The 20,398-nt window shown below is 40.2% G+C and overlaps 1 protein-coding gene across 1 annotated transcript in view; it reads left to right on the top strand.

Annotated features, from left to right (window-relative positions):
- The first annotated feature begins 4,457 nt into the window (after positions 1-4,457).
- The window catches only part of ZNF438 (zinc finger protein 438), a 75,665-nt gene continuing 59,724 nt past the window's right edge, over positions 4,458-20,398 (top strand). Inside the window, exon 1 of the mRNA XM_075746502.1 lies at positions 4,458-4,476. The gene's annotated coding sequence lies outside the window, so the exon portion shown is untranslated. The remainder of the gene's footprint in view (positions 4,477-20,398) is intronic.

Raw genomic sequence — 20,398 nt, 5'->3', positions numbered from 1 at the left:
CCTTTCACTAAGGTATCTGTACGAGCACAAGAGCTTTGGATGATGTTTTTTTTTTTAACCTTGCTAACATTTCGGCTGTGCTGGCAGCAATTCATATAGTTTCTGCCCGCTGCCTCCTTCTTCTGTTTTCCTCAAAAGGTTTCACAAGAGATCACAGTAACCTTGGCAAAAATGTGAAGTCTACTTTAAGGTTAATGCTAAACTTCTGTTGTACATTATTTTAAGGTTTAAAAGAAAGATAGCAAGTTCCAGTATGTACCTGTCAGTACTAAATGATTGTTCATTTCCTGTGAATTGGGAATAAAGTAATAACATACATCTGGCGAGCTAAGACATGTTGCTTATTTCTTTTTCTTCTCTGAGCCATATCCTTTACCAGCTGTGAGACATCACCATGCAGAATCTCCAAATACCTTTGAGGAAAATTAAAACAAAGGAATAGAGGGCTGGAAGGGACCCCCTGTGTCTCGTTGCCCAGTCCCCTGCTAGCCCCAGGCCACATCACACAATGCCTTTCATCAGCTGTTTGCACTCCATCTTACAACCCCCTTTGTGCCCCCATACTTGCATTGGAAGTCTGCTCTCTCCAGCGTTGATTGCTCAACTAGCTAGATAACGTCTTTCAGTTTCCAGATAAAATGCATTCATGGGCAGCTTATGCCCATTTGTTCTTGTGCCAACACTGTACTTTATCTTCAAAAGATCTTTTCCTTCCTTGATGTTTAGCTTCTTGGTGTATTTATAGAGAGCAATGACATTCCATATCAGCTTCTGTTTTGCTACACTAAACAAGTCAAGCTCTTCTGGCCTCCTTATGCAAAGTAGGCTTTCCATTCCCCATCATCACAGTACCTCTTTGCTGCCCTTGTTCCCAGGTCATCTTTGACCCAAGGGGCTATTGCTGGACATGGTGTTCCAGATAAGGTCTCACCAACTTATTAGTTGCTTACCATTTTCTCATGTGAATCATGCCAGAAGATGACATGCTAAAAGGATATACATCAGCAAATGTACTAAATACATTGAGAAAAATTCAATTATAAACCTCCTTCCCTTCTTTAATGTAATATTTCTAAATGTTAGGTGCTTGTGGGCTTTGCAAGACAGTGGAGTTTTTATGACAGATCCTGAAGCACACATTAGAGCCTAGAAAAGGAGGTTGAGGTAGGAAAACAACAGCCATGGAAACGCAGTGACCAGTATGAAGAGTCCAAGAGAGAGGTGAAGTAGGATTTATTACTGCACTGCAATGGATGATAAAGGAAGGGATTAGAAATTAACTGTCAAATTCAATTCTTTATACTCTCTTGGCATGAAAAACACTTGAAACATAACGATACATATTTACATGAATAAAAATCTCAGCCCATGGCATTTTCACAACATCTTCCATTCGAAAGCATAAAGGATGGCAAGTGAAATTTACTTTACGCTATAAATACTGTTTGCTTCCTGCATATCTCCAAGTCAGAACAATAGAAAAATGTAACCGGCATGATTAAGTGGAGAAAAGAAGATCCTTTGCATTTTTCTCCACGTGCACTCAGTATACTCAGCTCTTGAGTAACTTAATGTAAAAGTTTAAATTTTATGTTCTCATTGTTCATTTCTGAGGTGTGACCTGAATAAAGTGCTTGGGGGAAAAAAAAAAACCTGAAGCAAAAGTTCTTATTACTTGAATGTTAGTGTATAGTCTTTTATGGAATAAAATTTGAATGTATACATTGTTTATTATGATACTAAAATAACAAATTTCTTCAGTCTTTCACAGCAGTTCCAGAAATTAAGTCTCTTTCATGATTCCTGCCAGCACTGAGCTATGCCCCAGTAGAGTAATTTTCTTCAGTATCATACACCACATAAATATCATAGTTTTATCTGATGGTAATGAATCTTAGAGGCAAATAGTTCTTTTCCAGCCCTTTCATATTATATTCATAAAGGTATGAGGGCAGCTTGAATCATTAAACATTAAACTCAAGGCAGCATTTGGAAGAGACTTGAATGGGGACCTCCCTGCTGGATTAAATGTAAAGTTCTCCTTGCAGAAAATGGCTAACTAACTCGGCTGCACGCAGGAGGTTAGCTCAACTGCTCTCTTAGTTCCCAGAGAGAAGAAATTGTGGTTTGTGCAGTTTTGCTTCATGTCAGAAGCAGATTCCCAAGCATTGTTCAGATACAGTTGCATTAGGCAAAGTCTTTGTACCTTTTCTGCCCTTTGTGGTTCTCTAGACACATGAGCGTTGTCTTTCTGCATGTAAATCTCTGTGTGTTTTGATGATATTTTTCCTCCGTGACCTGCCTACTGGACTGGCGATGGCTCAGATTACAGTGGTTTTCAATGGACATTAAGTACATGCTGGTACTTTTTCAGGCAGGAATGACCTCTTGAATTTGGAGCTGTAAAATGCCGCTACTGTGTTTACTCAGTTGAGGGACGAATCATGCTCCACAGGTCTCATATTCTCAGGTTGGTTGTAAACCTTTTTGTTTTGCTTATACTATGTTCTGGGACTCAGATTTCTCACCCTCCTGAGGTCACTGACTGTACAAGACTCTCTTGAAAAATATGACGGATTCAGTCCCGGCTCTGTGTCAGTCACACATCCAAATCCCTATGTCAGCTTAAGCATAACGCCCAATAATGGAGAAAATTCAACTGCACTGAAACAAAGTTGCTACACGGGACCCTCTTTTTTAATCTAATATCTTCAAATGAGGCTATTTCAGGAATTGAGAATAATTCTCTTGGAGCAACAAAGTTTATATAGCCAACATAAACAAACCTATGCCTGCTTCATGCCAGGGGAGGAGAGAAGGGGGTGATATTTCTTTTGCTACCAACATAGGCTCTTTTGCTTGAGTAGTATTTTTGGCAGATGCTACCATATTTAACTTCCCACAATGGCACTGTTTATTTAAGGCAATTATAAAACATCCCTGGCCCTTCTCTTAGATTTTTCAGTCCGTCGGTTGACTTTCACATATCCTTTTAAGCGCATTTTTTTGGTGGTGCCTTCGGAATCACTACTCGGCGCCTTTAAATGAAACACTTCCAAGCAATGTGAACTCCAACTTAGCAGGGCAAGGAAATAAGCTCTACCAGCCACATTATTGCTCATGGATTTCACTGCTTTCTATACACCCTGTTCTCACAAGTGGTTTGGAGGAACAAAATAGCTGCCAGACCAGAGGTCTACCTAGCCAAGTACCTTGTCACCGCACAGATCAGTTGTGATTACTTAGAGTGTAAAAAAGTATAGAGATGCTCTTCCTAATATATACGTGAACTTCTGGTCATCATTTTGCCCAAGGCTGCACTGTTTTGTTTTATCAGACTGACCTATGAGAAATTTACTTCTGGTTTTTGCTCTCTGCATTTTTGTGGTATAGAAAATGTATCTGCAGCTATAAATCTTTCCCAGCTTTGCATTTGATTTTAAATCAGATATCTGTAGCTGTAAAAATAAGTTTCAAATCCTTACAGGAAGTTTACTAGGTCCTTACAGATAATGGCTTACGGTCAGCCAACACAGCCCCAGCTTTCTACAGAACAGTTATTTTTATAGGCTGAAGCCTGCTTCTTTATGTAAGTGCAGTGACACCGTTTCTATGCGTAGCCGTCATGTGTAAGTTGCTGGTCTCCGCTGCGCTCCAAGCAAAGCCACCACTTAATGATAGCCAGCTCTGCAAGCTGCCACAGCTCCTGATAAGCCACCATGGGCTGTCCCCTCGTGAGTCACTGTGGCCACAGTCATAGGACATCTCTGTCCAGGAACACCCTGCGGGTTTGGGGTTGGAGGCTTGAGCAGCCAGCGCTTCCCCTGCCTGCCAGGGACAGCTGGGGAGTTCAGTCTTTACCCTTGCGTCTGTTGAGGTAAACGTGTTGGGGATGGCCTGATAGTGGCCCATCTGCATCCTGCCTAATGTTTCTCCCAGGTGTGTTATTTCTGCTAAACAGAATTTACTGTTGGTATTTAGGTAAAGCCCAGCAGCACTGGCTCTGGACGCTCAGAGCTTTTGGTCATGCTCTTCTACTGTGTTCTCCAGGTAAAGATATCACCTATTACTTTAGTACCCTCACCATCATCATTGCTTTTTTTCTGTGTTTTCCTGTGAGGTACTGTGGGTGTCAAACACAACCCAAACTGCTGTCTGCAGAAACAGTGTCTCCCAGAGGAGGTGCAGTATGTGCACAAACATGTGCTCTGTTTTCCCAAGGCCACCTGCCAGAATCCTGCTGATGCATCAAGCATAGGAAAATATTTGGCACAAGCTATGCCTCCAAAGATTTCTCTCCTTGTAGGTAGTGGAAAATATTCCTTTTATAACATACTTATTTCATTTTTTTGTTTCTCTCTATATAAGTGAATGCTTCTGTCCTTCCCTGTTGCAGTGTCCAAGAAGCACAGCCACTCGTGGTTTCCCAGATCTCTTGGAGCACTTATCCAGTCCCATTTTAGCTCCTGCCTCAAGGTGAGTGGTATGAACTGCTGTCACGCCGCACTCTCTCTGCTCTGTCCTGTGCTTCTGAGTTTCCTTTTTCCCCAGAAGACTTCCCCTAATTCTTTTTTTTTTCAGTTTTTTAAAGTCCTTGGACTTTCCAACAAATGCATCTTCTTAATGGCACTAAGATTTTTTTAACCCATTAATGGGTACTGCTTTCACTGGTGTACTCACAAATTGTGCTGAGGTGGTGGCATGACTAGAATATTAATAACCAACGCATTAGCTTGCTCAGGAAGGACAGGCAAGATTAGACAGAATGAGATATACTGCCCTGCATTCAAGGGTACATATGTGTGCTGGGAGATCCAGAATGTGGAAGAAGTTACAGTGTCTGAGAAGGTAAATGGAGAAAAGAATACGAGGGCTTTGATTGTGGGGATTGCAAAGCATCAGACAAGGAAGACATGAGGCTTTTTGTGTCCAAAAAGCAGAATCTGCCAAAGGACAGGGTTTTCTGTTAATGAAGGATTTTTAACAATCCAGGTATTCATTGGTGAAAGGATGCAACAGAACGCCGATGTCCAGAAAGTTCCTGGAATTACTGGCAATGTTTTTTATAGAAGTGGAGGAAGGAGTCAGAAAGCGGACTTTTCTAGATTTGATGCTCAGCTGTAAAGAATTATGTGAGAGTGTGAAGGTGAGAGACAACATGTGTAAGAGTAACCTTAGAGTCACAGGGTGTATAATCCTTGGAAAGGAAATGAAGAAGAGCTAAAAAAGGTGATGGACTAGAAGAGTGGAGACTTCAATAAACCACTAGATAGCTGGTATCTAAGTGCACATAAGCATTAAAGACAGCTATAAATTCCTCAAATAAATGTTTCTAAGGACAGTAGTATACTTCATTCCACATCAGAGAAACTACAGACAGTGTAAAAAGAGACCAAAGTGGTTAAGCTATGATCATTCACAATATGTGCCCAAAGGAAATAAAATGCAACCAAGTCAGATGATTACTCAGGGCAGTGATAAAAAGTAGCCTGATTGTGTAGGACCCAAATCTGTGCTGTCTTTCCTGATTCTGTTTTTTCTGATCTAAAATTAGATGCAAAGAGCAAGAGACACAAGGCCAACAAGTTCAGCAGTAATGAGGGTGAATCCAACAAAAGTGATGGTTTTTACTTAAAAATGAAGGAAAGCTATAAAGCCAAGAAAGCTGAAGCAGATCATTTTGCATCAGTTTTCACTCAAATGATCAGCTCTAACCAGCTGTCTAGCACAATTAAGACTAATGATCACAGGGCTTAGAACAGAGAATAGGTTAAGGAATTCTTAGACAAGGTTAGGTGCTTTCAGATCAGTTGCACCTGCTTGATAAACTCCATCTGTGGATGGCACAAACCTCGGTTAGAAAACTGTATGCAGAAGAAAAATCTATCAGCAGTTCTCTGTTACAGTACAGGTGTATTTCTGGAGGGCTTCCATAGGAATCTGTTCTGGATCATTTTCTGCTTGATGTCTTTCCTGAGGACCTGAATAATGCAATATATTTAATAAGTTTGCAGATGACATGGAGCTGGAGGGACTGCAGATGGACTGCACAACAGGAGTAGAATTCCAAATTATCTTGAAGAAATTTATTGAAGAAATGACCTGCCAAAACCGGAATGAAAATGAATATGGAGAAGTGCAAAGCACTAAGCTTGGGCAAGAATGATCACCTGAACAAATATAGGTTGTGGGGGCACCTGGCTACCTGTTAGCTCCTCAAATAAGAGTCTGGAGTTGCAGTGGGTCACAAGCTGAGCAGGACTCAACACAGTCATGCTGTTTCAAAAAGGCAGACTCAATACTGGACTGTGTAAGCAGGAGAATAAGTTAGAAGGCATGAGATGGTTTTCACCTACTCTACTCAGCATTGCTGGGCAATACCCAGTTTTAACCAATGCCCTTCAAAAAGCATGGAAACTAGTTCAGAGCAATCCAACAGAGACCAACAAGAATGATTAGCAGTAGGAACATGACCTGGGAGGAAAGACTGAGAGAAACACGCTTGCATAGCCTAAACAACACAGAGAGAAGATAGAGGGAAAAGGAAATATACACGATAACTATTCTCAAATATGTAAAAGGTCCCATTAAAAAAAAAAACGTTTCATTTTTGTTTTCAAAACCATGGGCATAGATTATAGCAAAATTTTTAACTTCAGCATTAGGTAAAACTTGCTGGTGGTAAAATAGAAGAGAGCTAGATTAGATTGTTTGACTAGGGAAATCAGAGAATTTCTATCACTGGAGGTTTTTAGAAACAGGTGAGACAGCTGTCAAAATTAACCTAGAAATAGTTTTTCCTATTAGGTAAAGAGATGGGCTACATGATCTCTTGACTATCTTTCTAGCCATATATTCAAATTTATGGAACTGTGCTCCATTTATCATTCAATTTTGCAATTTGTTCACATGCTCCCTTTGCGATGAGTTCATTACTTAGAGGCCTAAATCTTACTTATCACTTCCTTTCTGTGGATTTTTAGTGTTAAAATTAATGATGGTCCTTCTTTGGCTAGCATACCTCTGTCCTCCTTAAAATTTGGAACTATCCCACTTGCTTTCAAGTTTATAGTCCCTGCCTTTTTGACAACATTTTCCAGTGATCCTACCAAAAAAATCTTCTGAACTGGAAGTTCTGTTATTGCCCTTTTCATTCCTGCTGGGCACACTTTCCTGCCACTCGGAAACTCCTACACAGTGATGCTGCCCTTTGGGTCTTGCATCTTTTTCCATGGATCAGCATTATTTTCCCTATGTTGTCTGCACAGAATACAGCTCCAAAGGCTGTTCTGAGGGATGCTAATTCTTAGCATCAGTTGAGACTATGTAATTCCTTTCCTAGAATCCTAGAACAGTTTGGGTTGGAAGGGACCTCAAAGACCATCTAGTTCCAACCCCCCTGCCATGGCCAGGGCCACCCTGCACTAGACCAGGTTGCCCAAAGCCCCATCCAACCTGGCCTTGAACACTTCCAGGGATGGGGCATCCACAGCTTCTCTGGACAACCTGTTCCAGTGCCTCACCACCCTCACAGTAAAGAATTTCTTCCTAACATCTAATCTAAATCTACCCTTCTTCATTTTAAACCCATTACCCCTTGTCCTATCACTCCATGCCCTTGTAAACAGTCCCTCTCCAGCTTTCCTGTAGGCCCCTTCAGGTACTGGAAGGCTGCTGTAAGGTGTCCCTGGAGCCTTCTCTTCTCCAGGCTGAACAAGCCCAACTCTCTCAGCCTGTCTTCATAATATGGTCAAACCTATTCTAACTGTGGAAAATAAAATGGGGAAAGATGAACTGGATCACTGTTTCTACCCCTATCTATGCTATCAGTCCGAGATAGATGATACTGAACAGGCATTTGAAAAAAAAAAAAAAAAAAAGAGAAGAGTATTTCAAGATTAATGGTAAGCACATTCCAAATCTTAATATGATGGGTGTTTGCCCTTCAAAATATTAAGAGGAGAATGATTAGAAGAATGAAGGGTGGCAGCAGGAGCACACAGCTTGAATCTAAATTCACAGTACAAGGGCAGATTTTGTTCATCTTTAAGATTTTCACTGGGGTAAGTTGAAGGTAAGAAAGAATCAGGAGGACCTGGTGACAGGCCAGCTCCTCCTCTTTTCCTTAACCCCAGTCTTCTTACCAATTTATTCCTAGGGATTTTGACTTGTGCTCAATTTCCCTAGCAGCAGAGTTCATATGTACTTGATTACTTACACAGGAGACAATTTAACCATGAAAACCTCATATGTGAGGGATTAGCTGAGGGCAAAGTAGGGCTCTTAAACTCTTAATGTAAGTATAGTCATGACAGCACAGTTTGATTAAATTGAAACATTTAACTTAGCAAAGTATAGATTTAATTCTAATAATTTTAAAGGTGTCAAAAAGGAAGGGGTACTAATTTCACTCAGCGCATACTGTCTGCACATCTGTCTCCCCGAGGGGAACAATGAACAAACCCTGCACGGAAAAAAAATAAACAATTACCTTTCCCGTACATCATTCATCTTCTGGTACTTGCAATTGTTATGGACACATCTGCATGATTTCTACAAATCCTATTACACCTCATATAGAGAAATGAGGTTAGTGATACCAAGTTTTATTTGAGAGGCAGGACATGTTGTTTGTCTGTATTAAGATAAAATATAGAAGTGTTACAAGTTCTCTCTGTTATGTCCTGCAGACATAAAAAATAACTTATTCATAATGTCATGCAAATGTTCTTCAATATACTACTGCCATCTTTGTCATATTGTAACAGTTTCTCCACTGACCGTGGTTTTCATGCTTAATTTTTATGTTTACCATCAGTCATGCAATTCCAATTGACATATGATTTGATTTTTCTGCTACATAAACCAATTTTACATCAGTGTAGTTCCAGTAACTGGGGCTACTCACGCCATAAGAAAAGCACCAAGCCCTTTTTTATTTCCTTTAGTTTTTCTTTCCTAAAGTTCTTGGGTCAGATTCTCAGCTGATTTAATTTTTCTCTGTTGTCTTCAGTGCGGCTCTGTTGACTTACTGTATTGGCAAAATTTGCCCTTCATTGTTACAAGTTCACTTTGAAATGAGTCAGTTAAAATTTCTGCTGTTCTGTTTTACCAAAATCTTTCCTCTGGGCTGAACATTTTGAGCTCTCTTCCTGCCCTCATGGGCACCCATGTGATTTGCTAAAATAATTTCTGTGAAATTGCTGGCCCAACTTGCAAGATAGCTGCCCAAAAAGAATCACTTCGAAACCAATGGCCGGTCTTAAGAAACCTGGTTTATACATTTTATGTGATGTGATAAATTACTGCTGCACTGTATTAAGAGTTTATACTGAGAGTGACTCAGGTAGATGGTATGAACTGCTTTATCCACCAGCTAAAAATCTCTTCTCTTCTGCCTCACTTCTGCCCTGTAGAGAGGGGAAAAAAGCGATTTCTGGCTGGTTCTGACTTCAGTAACACAGCGAACAGCCCCCCAGGAGTGTGCAGAGACTGAGAAAGCGTGCAACCGTCACCCTTCTACTATTGCTCGCAATTTAAAAGCCAGTCAGCAGCAGGAACAGGAAGAGAAAAGGTCACAAGAGGACAGTGTCCGTGGCCAGCATCAGGTTTCAGAGTAGGGACCATAAGGGAGAAAATGAAAAACATTTGGACTTAATTAAGGCACTAATCTGGAAAAATGAGGAACAGTTGAAAGCTGCAGAGTCAGGGCGTTGTACGAACTTCTTTCCTTGTAAAGTAACCTCGCAGTACCTTCTGCTACTGAGAATAAGAAAGGAAGAGGTTGGTAGAAACTGTGGCTCCGAGGTCTACCCTAGAGCACTGTTTTTTTATAGTGCAGTAGCATCAATAAAGGCAGAGGAGGTCATACAATGGGAAAGGAATCTGGGAGAAAATTACATACATTGCTTCGAGCTTTGCTCCTCAGCAGATAGTGCTTTTGCATCTTTAAAGATGTTCTCCTAGATTTCTCCTAGAAGTAGCTTTTCAGTTGTCATCTTAAATTTTCTGCTAGAAAATTTGCCTTGTGCTTAAATATATTATATAAATAGCAGGTAAATCTTGAGTTTATAAAATAACATTGTGGATAATATGCATGTCTATTCAATGGTGGTAAGGACAGCAGCACAAAATGAGATCAGACAAGATGCTGGAGTCCCTTCTAGGCCCTTCGCAAGGCCTATCTACACTACAGCTCTGACTGATTAGCTACGGGCAGGGGCATCTGACCTAGTTCCAGTCCTCTGTTTTTGTCATTAATTTGGATACAACATTGCTGAAGGAAAAATTAGGGGACTTTGTTACACTCACTGGCCTGCCCATACTTCATCATGGAAAGTACATTAGAAAAACTTATAGTTCTGGGCATCCCAGACAGGCAGACACTGAAAATGCTCGACCTCAAAGGCTGTCCTTTCAACTGCTGTAAATTGACAGAGCTATTCATCCGAGTAATGCAGTGCTGCTCAGTATAGCAGTGGTATAAATTTACCCATTAGAAGCTGTATGCACATGTATGAGGTTATTGAATAAGCAGGGAACCAGCTAGATGAAGGGTCAAAATGGATGTTGTGTGTCTAAATGCATAATTTCTTTTTTTCTTTATGGCCAAAACAAGAAGTATATTTTGTCCATGTGCAGAGACTAGGGCAGATTTGCTATAAGATCGGGTAAGCATGCCTTATGCAGAACTTTCTATGGAAAGACAGATTCCAGCCCAGAATTCAGGACAGAGGGATGATCATGAGTAGGAAAAAAGGGACACAGCAATTATTATTTTATATCAGCTGTCTTCTACCTTTTAGAATCACATTTAATGGACGCAATTAATTTTCATAGAATCATAGAATCACAGAATCCTAGAATGGTTTGGGCTGGAAGGGACCTTAAAGATCATCTAGTTCCAACCCCCCTGCCATGGGCAGGGACACCCTCCACTAGACCACATTGCCCAAAGTCCCACCCAACCTGGCCTTGAACACTTCCAGGGATGGGGCATCCGCAGCTTCTCTGGGCAACCTGTTCCAGTGCCTCACCACTCTTAACAGCAAAGAATGTCTTTCTAACATCTAATCTAAATCGACCATCCTTCAGCTTAAACCCATTACCCCTTGTCCTGTCACCACACTCCCTGACAAACAGTCCCTCACCATCTTTCCTGTAGGCCCCTTCAGGTACTGGAAAGCTGCAATTAGATCTCCCCGGAGCTGCCTTCTCTCCAGGCTGAACAAGCCCAACTCTCTCAGCCTGTCCTCATAGCAGAGGTGCTCCAGCCCTCCGATCAGCTTCGTGGCCCTCCTCTGGACTCTCTCCAACAGCTCCATGTCTCTCCTGTACTGGGGCCCCCAGAGCTGGATGCAATACTCCAGGTGGGGTCTCACCAGAGCGGAGTAGAGGGGCAGGATCACCTCCCTCGACCTGCTGGTCACACCTCTTTTGATGCAGCCCAGGAGGTAGTTGGCTTTCTGGGCTGCAAGCGCACACTGCTGACTCATGTTGAGCTTCTCATCAATCAATACCCCCATTTTCAGCATAATCAAATGAAAAGTTGGGCATTAGACTCTTTTCCCCATTCTAGTTTCCATCTGCAATCTCTCAGCTTTACCAGTTTGAGGATCCCTATGGCCACTTCCTCATCTACTGAAATTTGGCTCCATTAAGCACAGAATGATGCTGACTTATATCATATAGGGGTATGGCCCTCAGTCTGGGTATTTCTTCAGTTGAGTGTGGGGCCCTAATTCTCCCAGGCATTGCTTCGTATGCAGCTGTCTGGGCAAACCTGTTGCAAACTGTGCATAGGAAGCTGCTCAAGTACCTGATAGTAGCCTGCATCTCTTTTGCATAAGTATAATACACAAAGACAAGGTAGTGCAGAATCAAAGCAACCTCTTGTTCCCTCCCATAACATACAGGAAATGGATGGAGCATTGATGTCTACTGAGGTAAGGAATTATGTAATAACTTGTATTATTAAGTAGGAAAAATGAAATATAGCTTATTTTTTGATAGAATTATGTATTATTTGGTAAGAAGACTTACACATTTGTGGGTCTTACATGGAAGTTCTTTTAAAATTACATTTTGTGGCAATTCTCTCTAAAAATGGCTGTGGCGTGCAGTAAATAGTACAGTTGTTGCTTTGAAAAAGTCTGTGTCTGCAGTGGTATGAAAATAAAATCCCACATCAAAGAGTACAGTACAAGTTAGCCCTGACCCACAGACAAAGGATATTTATACAAGGATGTGTGGGTTATTTTTCTAAGCAATGCTTTTCCATTTTGTTCTTTTTGAATTGCGAATATTTTTCCCTTCTCTTGTTTTACCATCACTGGTGAAATGTGTTCCCTTTCAACCTCAGCAGAGAACTGGACAGGTATACTGAAAGCCCCAAACTTGCAATTTAAGGGATGCTCACATAGTTCATTAGAAGTTGGTTGAGCTTATTCTGGTATCATTTAAGACAGATTCATGTTGATGGAACACCTCTGGGTGAAATCCAGGTCTTTTTGAACTCAGGGCAAAGACTGACTTCAAGGACGGCCAAATGAAATCACCTTACAGAGAAAGGATTGGAAATACCTTTGTTATTTATACATTTGATTTAAGCCAAGTGATCTAACTGTTGATGAATTTCCATAACGTAAGTCCCAACTAAAGCTATTAAAGTCAAACAAGTTAATCTTGTTTTACATATATGGGATTTGGATCGGGGTTTATCTAAAGATTTTTTTTCACCCATTTCAGTGGAAGGCATGAAACTAAAGGTTCTTATTCACAGCTGAATAAGGATGTAAAAACAAGAGTAGATGTGGGGAGAAAGGAGGATTACAGTGGAGTTCTCTAAAGTGTCCAACGTACTAGGCAGCAGCTTCTGTTGCCACTGCCTCTGCCAGCCCTCATAGTTACATGCCATTCTTATGTTTCTTTTCCAAAAGCCTCATAAGATCAAGGAAGGTTCTGCCTTTTCTTATGTTATCTTGCTCACCTAGAATATGACTGAACAGGTTTTCTACTCCTTTTTGGCTCTTGAAAGGACTGGCAGCATTTTAATGCTTCTAAGTGGCATCTGTGTAAGACAGCTAGATGGGAACTCCTTTACTTTTTTTAAACCTCTACTGCTGTCTGAGGCAAATTTAGCCTTAGGTGCTAGGCAGTAATCATTAATGCCCTGCCATGCACATGTGCGGACTGCTGCAGAGGTCCTGGGCTCAGTCCTGTCCTTGAGAAGTGGTATGTTTAGTTCCATCTAGGAGTCACTGCACATGAACATCTAGCAGGTACTGTCAGAGCAAACGAAGCAGGAAAGGTGCTCCCAAAAATCAGTGGACACAAATATCTCCCCTCTGCTTTCTGAAGAGATGCCAGTTCCTCCTGTGTATACACCTGGTGGAGCAGCACTGCTCAAAGAAACATCTCAATCTTCCATGGCAACGAGCCCAGAAGCTGATCTGCCAGCCCCAACCTGGTTAACTACTAGCAGGCAGTAAGTGGGGGTAGCCTGCTTCCCAAAGAGTGAGAGCAGCCTATTTCTTCTGCATTGTGGACAACTTTCACACCACTGCTCTGGTGCTGCAACTCTTAGCTGACTTCTAGGACATAGATTTCTAGGAAGTGTCCTTGACCTTTCTGACAATCTGCTAGGAGCCCCAGTCATCTGAGTTTTGCTTCACCACCTATCCCAGCAGCCCTGCTAGCTGGCTGAGTCCACAAGCATGTCTCATGTCATGTGCAGTGATTCCAGAAAAATAGCTCTGAAGAGCCTGAAGACTCTGAAGAGTCTTTATCTTCCTGCTCCTTCTCCATTAAGCATATTCCCATGTCCTCACAAGCCCTATGAAACTACACTGCAAAATCCGCCTGCCTGCACGCCTGCCAATGCATGTATACTCTGATAGACGTGCTCGTGGCACTCAGCAGCATCCCCTACGCTGCCTCTCAGCAGGTCAAAAGCGGCACTAGCAAAATCATTAGATGCCAGCAGAAGAATCATGGGAGTTGCTAGTTTTAAGTCCAATCTCCAAATTCCTGTAGTTTCTGGCAGGCATCCTAGAATTCACCATTAGAAAAAACACTATGGAATAGCTTCATGGAATACTCCAGGTTTTATATAGATAGACGTAGAGCTGTAAAGACTACATGAGTAACAAGAAAAGCACTGTGGAAAAGAAAGGTGGTATGGGTGCAGTTCTGTTTAATACAGTTTAATTACTGCATTTTCAGTGAATGAATAAATTAATCCAACGAAACAACCCCAAGTAGACATATCCAGAAATTTCCCCCTGAAGCCCTCCATGGCATACCTACTCTTTGCATCTTTCCTGTCTATTGTTTAGTAAAATGGACTTCTAATTTTGTACACTTTATTCTTCAGCCTGTTCCAATTAAGAGTACCCTTACAGAAACTTTGTTTCATTCTCACTTCTGCAGTGAGAAAAGCTTTTATGTTAAAAAATCAAAATAACCCTTCTCCCATATTCTGGTTTTGCATTGTGTGTATTCTGGCATCTTTAATTTTACCAATGCAAATTCAGAGACATGATTTCTCTGCATGAGGGAAAGATGTAGTTATTTATACATAACATAGAACATGCTTTGGTATGTGTTCATAGCTAAATATATAAAAAAGACAACTACCAACTCAACAACAACTCTTGAAAAATTAACATTCTCAATTCAGTGACATTTTTCATTGTGCACCTTCATTTGGCATAGTACGCTATGTATGAAAGCATCAGATCTAGAGTCATTAGTGACAGTTACTAAACTTCAGCTTTTACCTCCTGTTCCTAGGGTTTTTTTATTTCAACATAATTCTGACTACATTTTCAAGTCTAAAGCACACAATTCATAAAAATATTAAACAGACATTCAGATACATTAGAACCTTTGCTTTCTTCTCAGATTCACCCATTTAATCTATCTAGGACTACACTTACGTCTTAAAGGCTTGAAAATCTTGTACTGAGTGTCAATATCAATTAATCGGTGACACTTTAAATAACCTTTTTGTGTGACATTTGGGAAAAACTTGGTGAAAGCAAAACTTTTACTCTCTCCTTGTTCCTTCCAGGTGTAAATCAAACTTTGACTCCCTCACACGCAACCTGTCTTTTAGATGTGTAACTTATACCCATTACATTTCATCACTAGATGTGATGCTCTGCCTCTCAGTTTCATATAACTTAAATTATGTAATATGCATGCTCATGAATTAAAAGAGAGTTGTTGCTTTTTTAACAGGAATTAAACAGCAAGGTATATGTTATCATTGTTATCAAAGAGATCTTTACTGAATTATTCCTTTGACTAAAGTATGAAACATCCAACTTTAAATCTCATTAACTCAAGTATGAACAAATGGACTAATAAAACACTTTTCTGACCAAAGTTTCATCTATTCCAGTATCCTGTCTCCTAGCAGATATGTAGGGAAGAGTCTTACAAGAAAATCATATTTCAGTACTTTGGAATACTCTCCCACCTTCCATTATTTGCAGCCCTGGGGCTACCTAACCCAGAGCTCATTTTTTCACAGGTACTAGCCCTCCATGGATTTTTCTACCAAGAATTTTTCCACTTGCTCTTTGAAGCCAGGTAAACATCTGAATGCATCTGAAAGTATAATCCACAGAAGACACCGAGTGAGGCAAATGAACTGGCAGCCCATTGAATGGTGTTGGTAAGATTGTTTTACATGTTGATTGTAGTTCTTAACCGATGCTGCTTTTCTGCGCTCCTTCCTTGCACACTAACTGAAAGAAGGTTGCTTCTATATACCTTATGATTAAAATACATCAGCTTTTAGATCTACTTAGTACTCCATTCCTGTTTGTTTCTCACACTCCTTATGCTTCTACAGAGAAATTTAGCTACAGTTAATGCTTTTCTATATATTATTGTATTATCATTGTATATATAAATATAGTATAGATTACATTATATTGCTACAATATACTTTATTATAATATATAATATGATAAATATTTTTATATATGATATATGTATACTTATCTTTATTAGGCTAACACCTTTCTTTAGCTTTATTCCACCAGCTGGAAATTCTAGCTAGATTGCTTGTGCCAAACAAAAGCGCCCTTCCTCACTCATTTCGCAACCAGCCGTGCTGCTCTGGGACCCGGTGTGGGGGGAAGCAACCGCGGGAGACTTAAGATCCCAGCAAGCCCTCAGCAGGGAAACAATCCCAGTAGCTTTCAAGCTGAACGGATCCTTCTCACCCCTCGGGTGCATCTACTACATAATGACCAGGATCTTAGTCCTTTGCTGTCCTCTGTACCAGAGATACCACGAGGTTCCTGAGACCAGGCATCTCCTTTCATCTATCTTACATCTGCTAAGTAATTCAGTGACTACATTAAATCTCCCTTCATTTGTGTTCTCATTACTACATGGACTATAATTCGTAGGAATTCCCTAGGATATCCTGCATCCTTCTTGTGACATATTTTGCCCTTAACCCAGGAGACAAATTACCAAAATGGTTCCATTTCTTTCTATGCAGGACACAGATGTCTTGGCACAGGATTCGTGCTGAAGAATCACAGCTCAGTATGACCGGTCTTTTCCTTCCTCTCACTGCGAGACTGCTCATGGCCAAGAGCTGGACTGTGACAGGCCTTAGAAGCTTCTTTTCTTAACCTGGCGGCCTAAGGAAATGAGATATTTGCAACACTGTTTTTCATCTGTTGTTGTTTTTTGGGTTTTTTTTTTTTTTCCTTTTTCCCTTTTTTCTGCCTGCCAGTGCCCTGGTAGTGACACAGGAATCTACCTAGAAACTTTGTCTACATCTGAAACAGGTAGAGTCTCGAAGAAAAGAATGTTACTTGGTTTGCAGCAATAAACAGGTAGGGGAGAACAGTGAGCTAAAATTGTGGTGGATTATTGGACATAAATTGTGACGTATTTTTGGTGGCAGTGGCTGGCTGCTGAGCCAGCAATCTCAGAACATCCTAGCCGTAGTACTGGCGCCCCTTGCAAAACTGGGAGCATCAGGATGGTCCTGAATGAGACTGAGGTGGACAAATATATAGGAAATCAAGGTTCAGGAATTTTCAGACTATTGGAACAACTTCTTTTCTTGTCTTATGTTTTCCTTTTAAGAACATACTGTTTATGATTTTAAAGCTAAAATCAGGTTTTGTGTTTGTATAACTTTTATGCTTGATATGAGCATTAGATTATTTTCACACACATGCCTTCTGAAATTAGGCACTCACTGTATTAATGAGTAAAACATGTGAACTGGCTTTGCTCATTTAAAGTACAGCTCAAGCTTTTTCATGGTGGACCTTATTCACGAATACCTTTTCAATATACCTATGTACAAATAATACATATGAAAAATAAAAGAACAGTAAATGTGTCAACTATGTAAAATACTCAGATAATAAGCTACGAAAATTATTTAGCTTCTTCATCATTGATTAAAAACTATAATAGATGCTTTCATATATATATGTATGATATTAATCCTGAAAAGAGCAAGTATAAAGAAAAAATTCTGAATGCTTTTAAACATACTGATTTTCTGGGGGTTTCAGAGGGCAGACTTTTGTTTAGTCGTATTTCTGGGCTGTTGCCAGGCTGTCACTATTCCCTAGAGCTGAATCTCTGGACATCAGAGGCTCTCCCCTGGAGCTGCATCTATAAACATTAAAGATTCAGTCGTTACATACCTTAAGCTAGGAGAGACAGGGGACTAGGGCCTAATTACAGCTTATGCCCATTTAAGGTTCTTTAAGCTTAATACGGAAGCCTTGATGCAAATGAAAATCAGGTCCTCAGTCACTTCAAAAGTACTCAGTAAAGGTTAAAATTCTGTTTAACTTCCTCTTCTTATCAAAGTCTTGGAAAAAGAGAGCCTTTTGCACAGCCACTGAGGCTGAAGTCTGAAGTCTGAGGCTTTATCTGAAGTCTGTCGTTTAAAAAGGGTGATTGATTTCTCCACATTAAGGGTAAGGTAGCAGGAGATCTGTGCCTCACTAACTAACTCTTTCACAGATACCTGCTAGCAACAGAGAAGCTCACTATTCAAATCAAAATGGGATTTCTGGGTTTTAACTGTAGGACGTGCAGGGCTCAATTCCTTTGGCCTTGTCTTAAATTAAGAGCCAGAAATTATTTCCCCATGAGACTTCAAGTTAGATCTTTGCCAAGGCCATGGGTCACTTGATTGCATCCAGAAGTTTACTCTAAACTTAGCTGGTGATGTGTCGATGTGATGAGGTTTCAGCACATGATACTTCATAGTGACTGAAGCTGGTTCCCATGATTTTTTAATTCAGTTGGGGAATAGCAGTACATAAAATCCAAATATAATTTCCAGGTTTTTATTCCATGTTATATTTTTCCAGAAAGGCAAGCATTTATGAGGACCTTTGATTTCTCACTTCTATCTGTAGGCCACAGAGTTATTTATGGAAATGAAAAATAAAACTGCCATGTAGATGCACTGCTGTGAAAAAAATATTACTAATTAAATGTGGAGTAAGTGACTATGATAAAACCTCTTGGTAATATGCCTGGCCACTGTGGGACAAGAGGTCACACTTCACATGCCAAGAATGACAGTGTGATGCTACAGGGGTTTGAGAACTGGTTGGAGAGTCAGTTCTCTAGTTCAGTGACCTCACTTCAGTGGGAACTGTACAAACACAGAAGTCGACCAAATAAATTTAGACGTATTTATAACTCTCTTGTGCAGTGAAGTACTCTGAAGACAAGGGATGTAGAAATTACAGATTGCCAGTAATGGTAAAAGAAAACAACAACAAACACAACTTTAAATATATATTATATAGAGCAGACAAGGAAAAAAAATACTTTCCAGAGAAGACTGCCAATAGCTCGGTGACACTCAGCTTTTCCACACCAGAATCCTTTTCCTATCTGGTTTGCCTCTAAGACGAGCCTCCATCTTATTTAACAGTCTGGGCAGAACAGATTGGCTGGGGTCCTCCCAGAAACCTTGCAATAACATTAAGGCTTCCTCAATTCAGTGCCTAAGCAGAAAAGGAGAATATAGTTTTCTTGCTCACTGGGTATGGTACAGAGAAAGTATTTGAAATATTTCTTTAACATGAAAGAAAGGAAATACTAAGTAAGAACTGCTTTAAGAGGTTTTAAAGAACTATCTTAAATTTCTTGAGGTTAAAATGAAGAAAATTCTTCGCAGTCCAGTCTCCCACAAATCCCATTCCCATACATTTAGCAGAGACCTATAGGATGATATAAAAAAGTCCAGAAGCAACATGGGACATTGCAATTTTCATTAAAATCATTTGTTTATCTTGTGATTCGAGAGCAATTCTCTCACCGTCAACTCTGCAGCTCTACTAGACAGTGCTGCATGTATGCCACCTTTGCACTCCCAGTACATCCTCTGCAAACTGCACCCTGGACAAGCACCTGCAAGAAGTGAAGACCCAACGAGCAAGTTGCCTGCATTATGAAACTGAACCAGAGATACAGATCCTTGTATCACAGCACAGGCATATTGCAAAACCACACATAAACGAAGATTTTTATGAGAATATGTAATTAACCATCTAGAAAGCTAGTAGTGCATCCTTGCCACAGATCATCAGCTGTTAAAGGAGGGCGGGCTGTGCAGGATTCCTGTTCTAGTCACTGCCTTGAAGGGTCTCTGTGAGCTGTAATCTTCATTCCAAGGTTTATTTTTATGAAGCATCTCTTCATCGCCAGCATAACGGCTTCATGAATTAACTCAAAATTCTAAGCAAAAGTAATTTAAACCTTCAGTCTCTGAAGCACAGCATCCTCCATACAACATTTCTAGAAAAAAGACATATAGTGGTAAAGTATGATGTCCTGGACTGCAGCTACAAAGCGCATTCTATGCTTTCTTCGGAAAAAGAAGCCATATTTGATTTTTTTCAGTCTTGTAGTATTTGTCCCTCTTTTCAGGCTTCATTGACAGTCCTACAGGAAGTTTTGCAGCAGATATCTTTTATCCCCTAGGAAGTGTAGCAGCTGGGCTGGCTGATGGACTTACAACTCTGCACATTTTTCAAATGTTTCCTTAACTGCTTTTTAGGAACAGCTATTTTTATAAACCTTTTGTTACTTCTAAATTGTCCAACCCTTATGGAAATTTCTTTCCAAATGAATACAAACCAGTCTCTTTACTACTTCTGAATCATTAATTTCTGTCCTTCCCATTTAATCTCATGCTTATTTTCAGCTTCCCTTTGCCCTTTTATTCTGTTCACTAAAGATTATTTTTCCCGTATTTTTAAGTATCATATAATATTTTTTTATCTTCCCATTTTTAAAATATTTTTATTTATTTACTTATATCTCTTATCTTTCCATTTCCAAAAAGTTCTGGGTTTTTTTTTTTTTCTTCCCATTGCTA

Source organism: Balearica regulorum, chromosome 2, assembly GCF_011004875.1.
Source record: "Balearica regulorum gibbericeps isolate bBalReg1 chromosome 2, bBalReg1.pri, whole genome shotgun sequence".
NCBI lineage: Eukaryota > Metazoa > Chordata > Aves > Gruiformes > Gruidae > Balearica > Balearica regulorum.
Note: the sequence above shows the minus strand (reverse complement) of the source record. Positions and strands in the feature narration are given on the sequence as shown.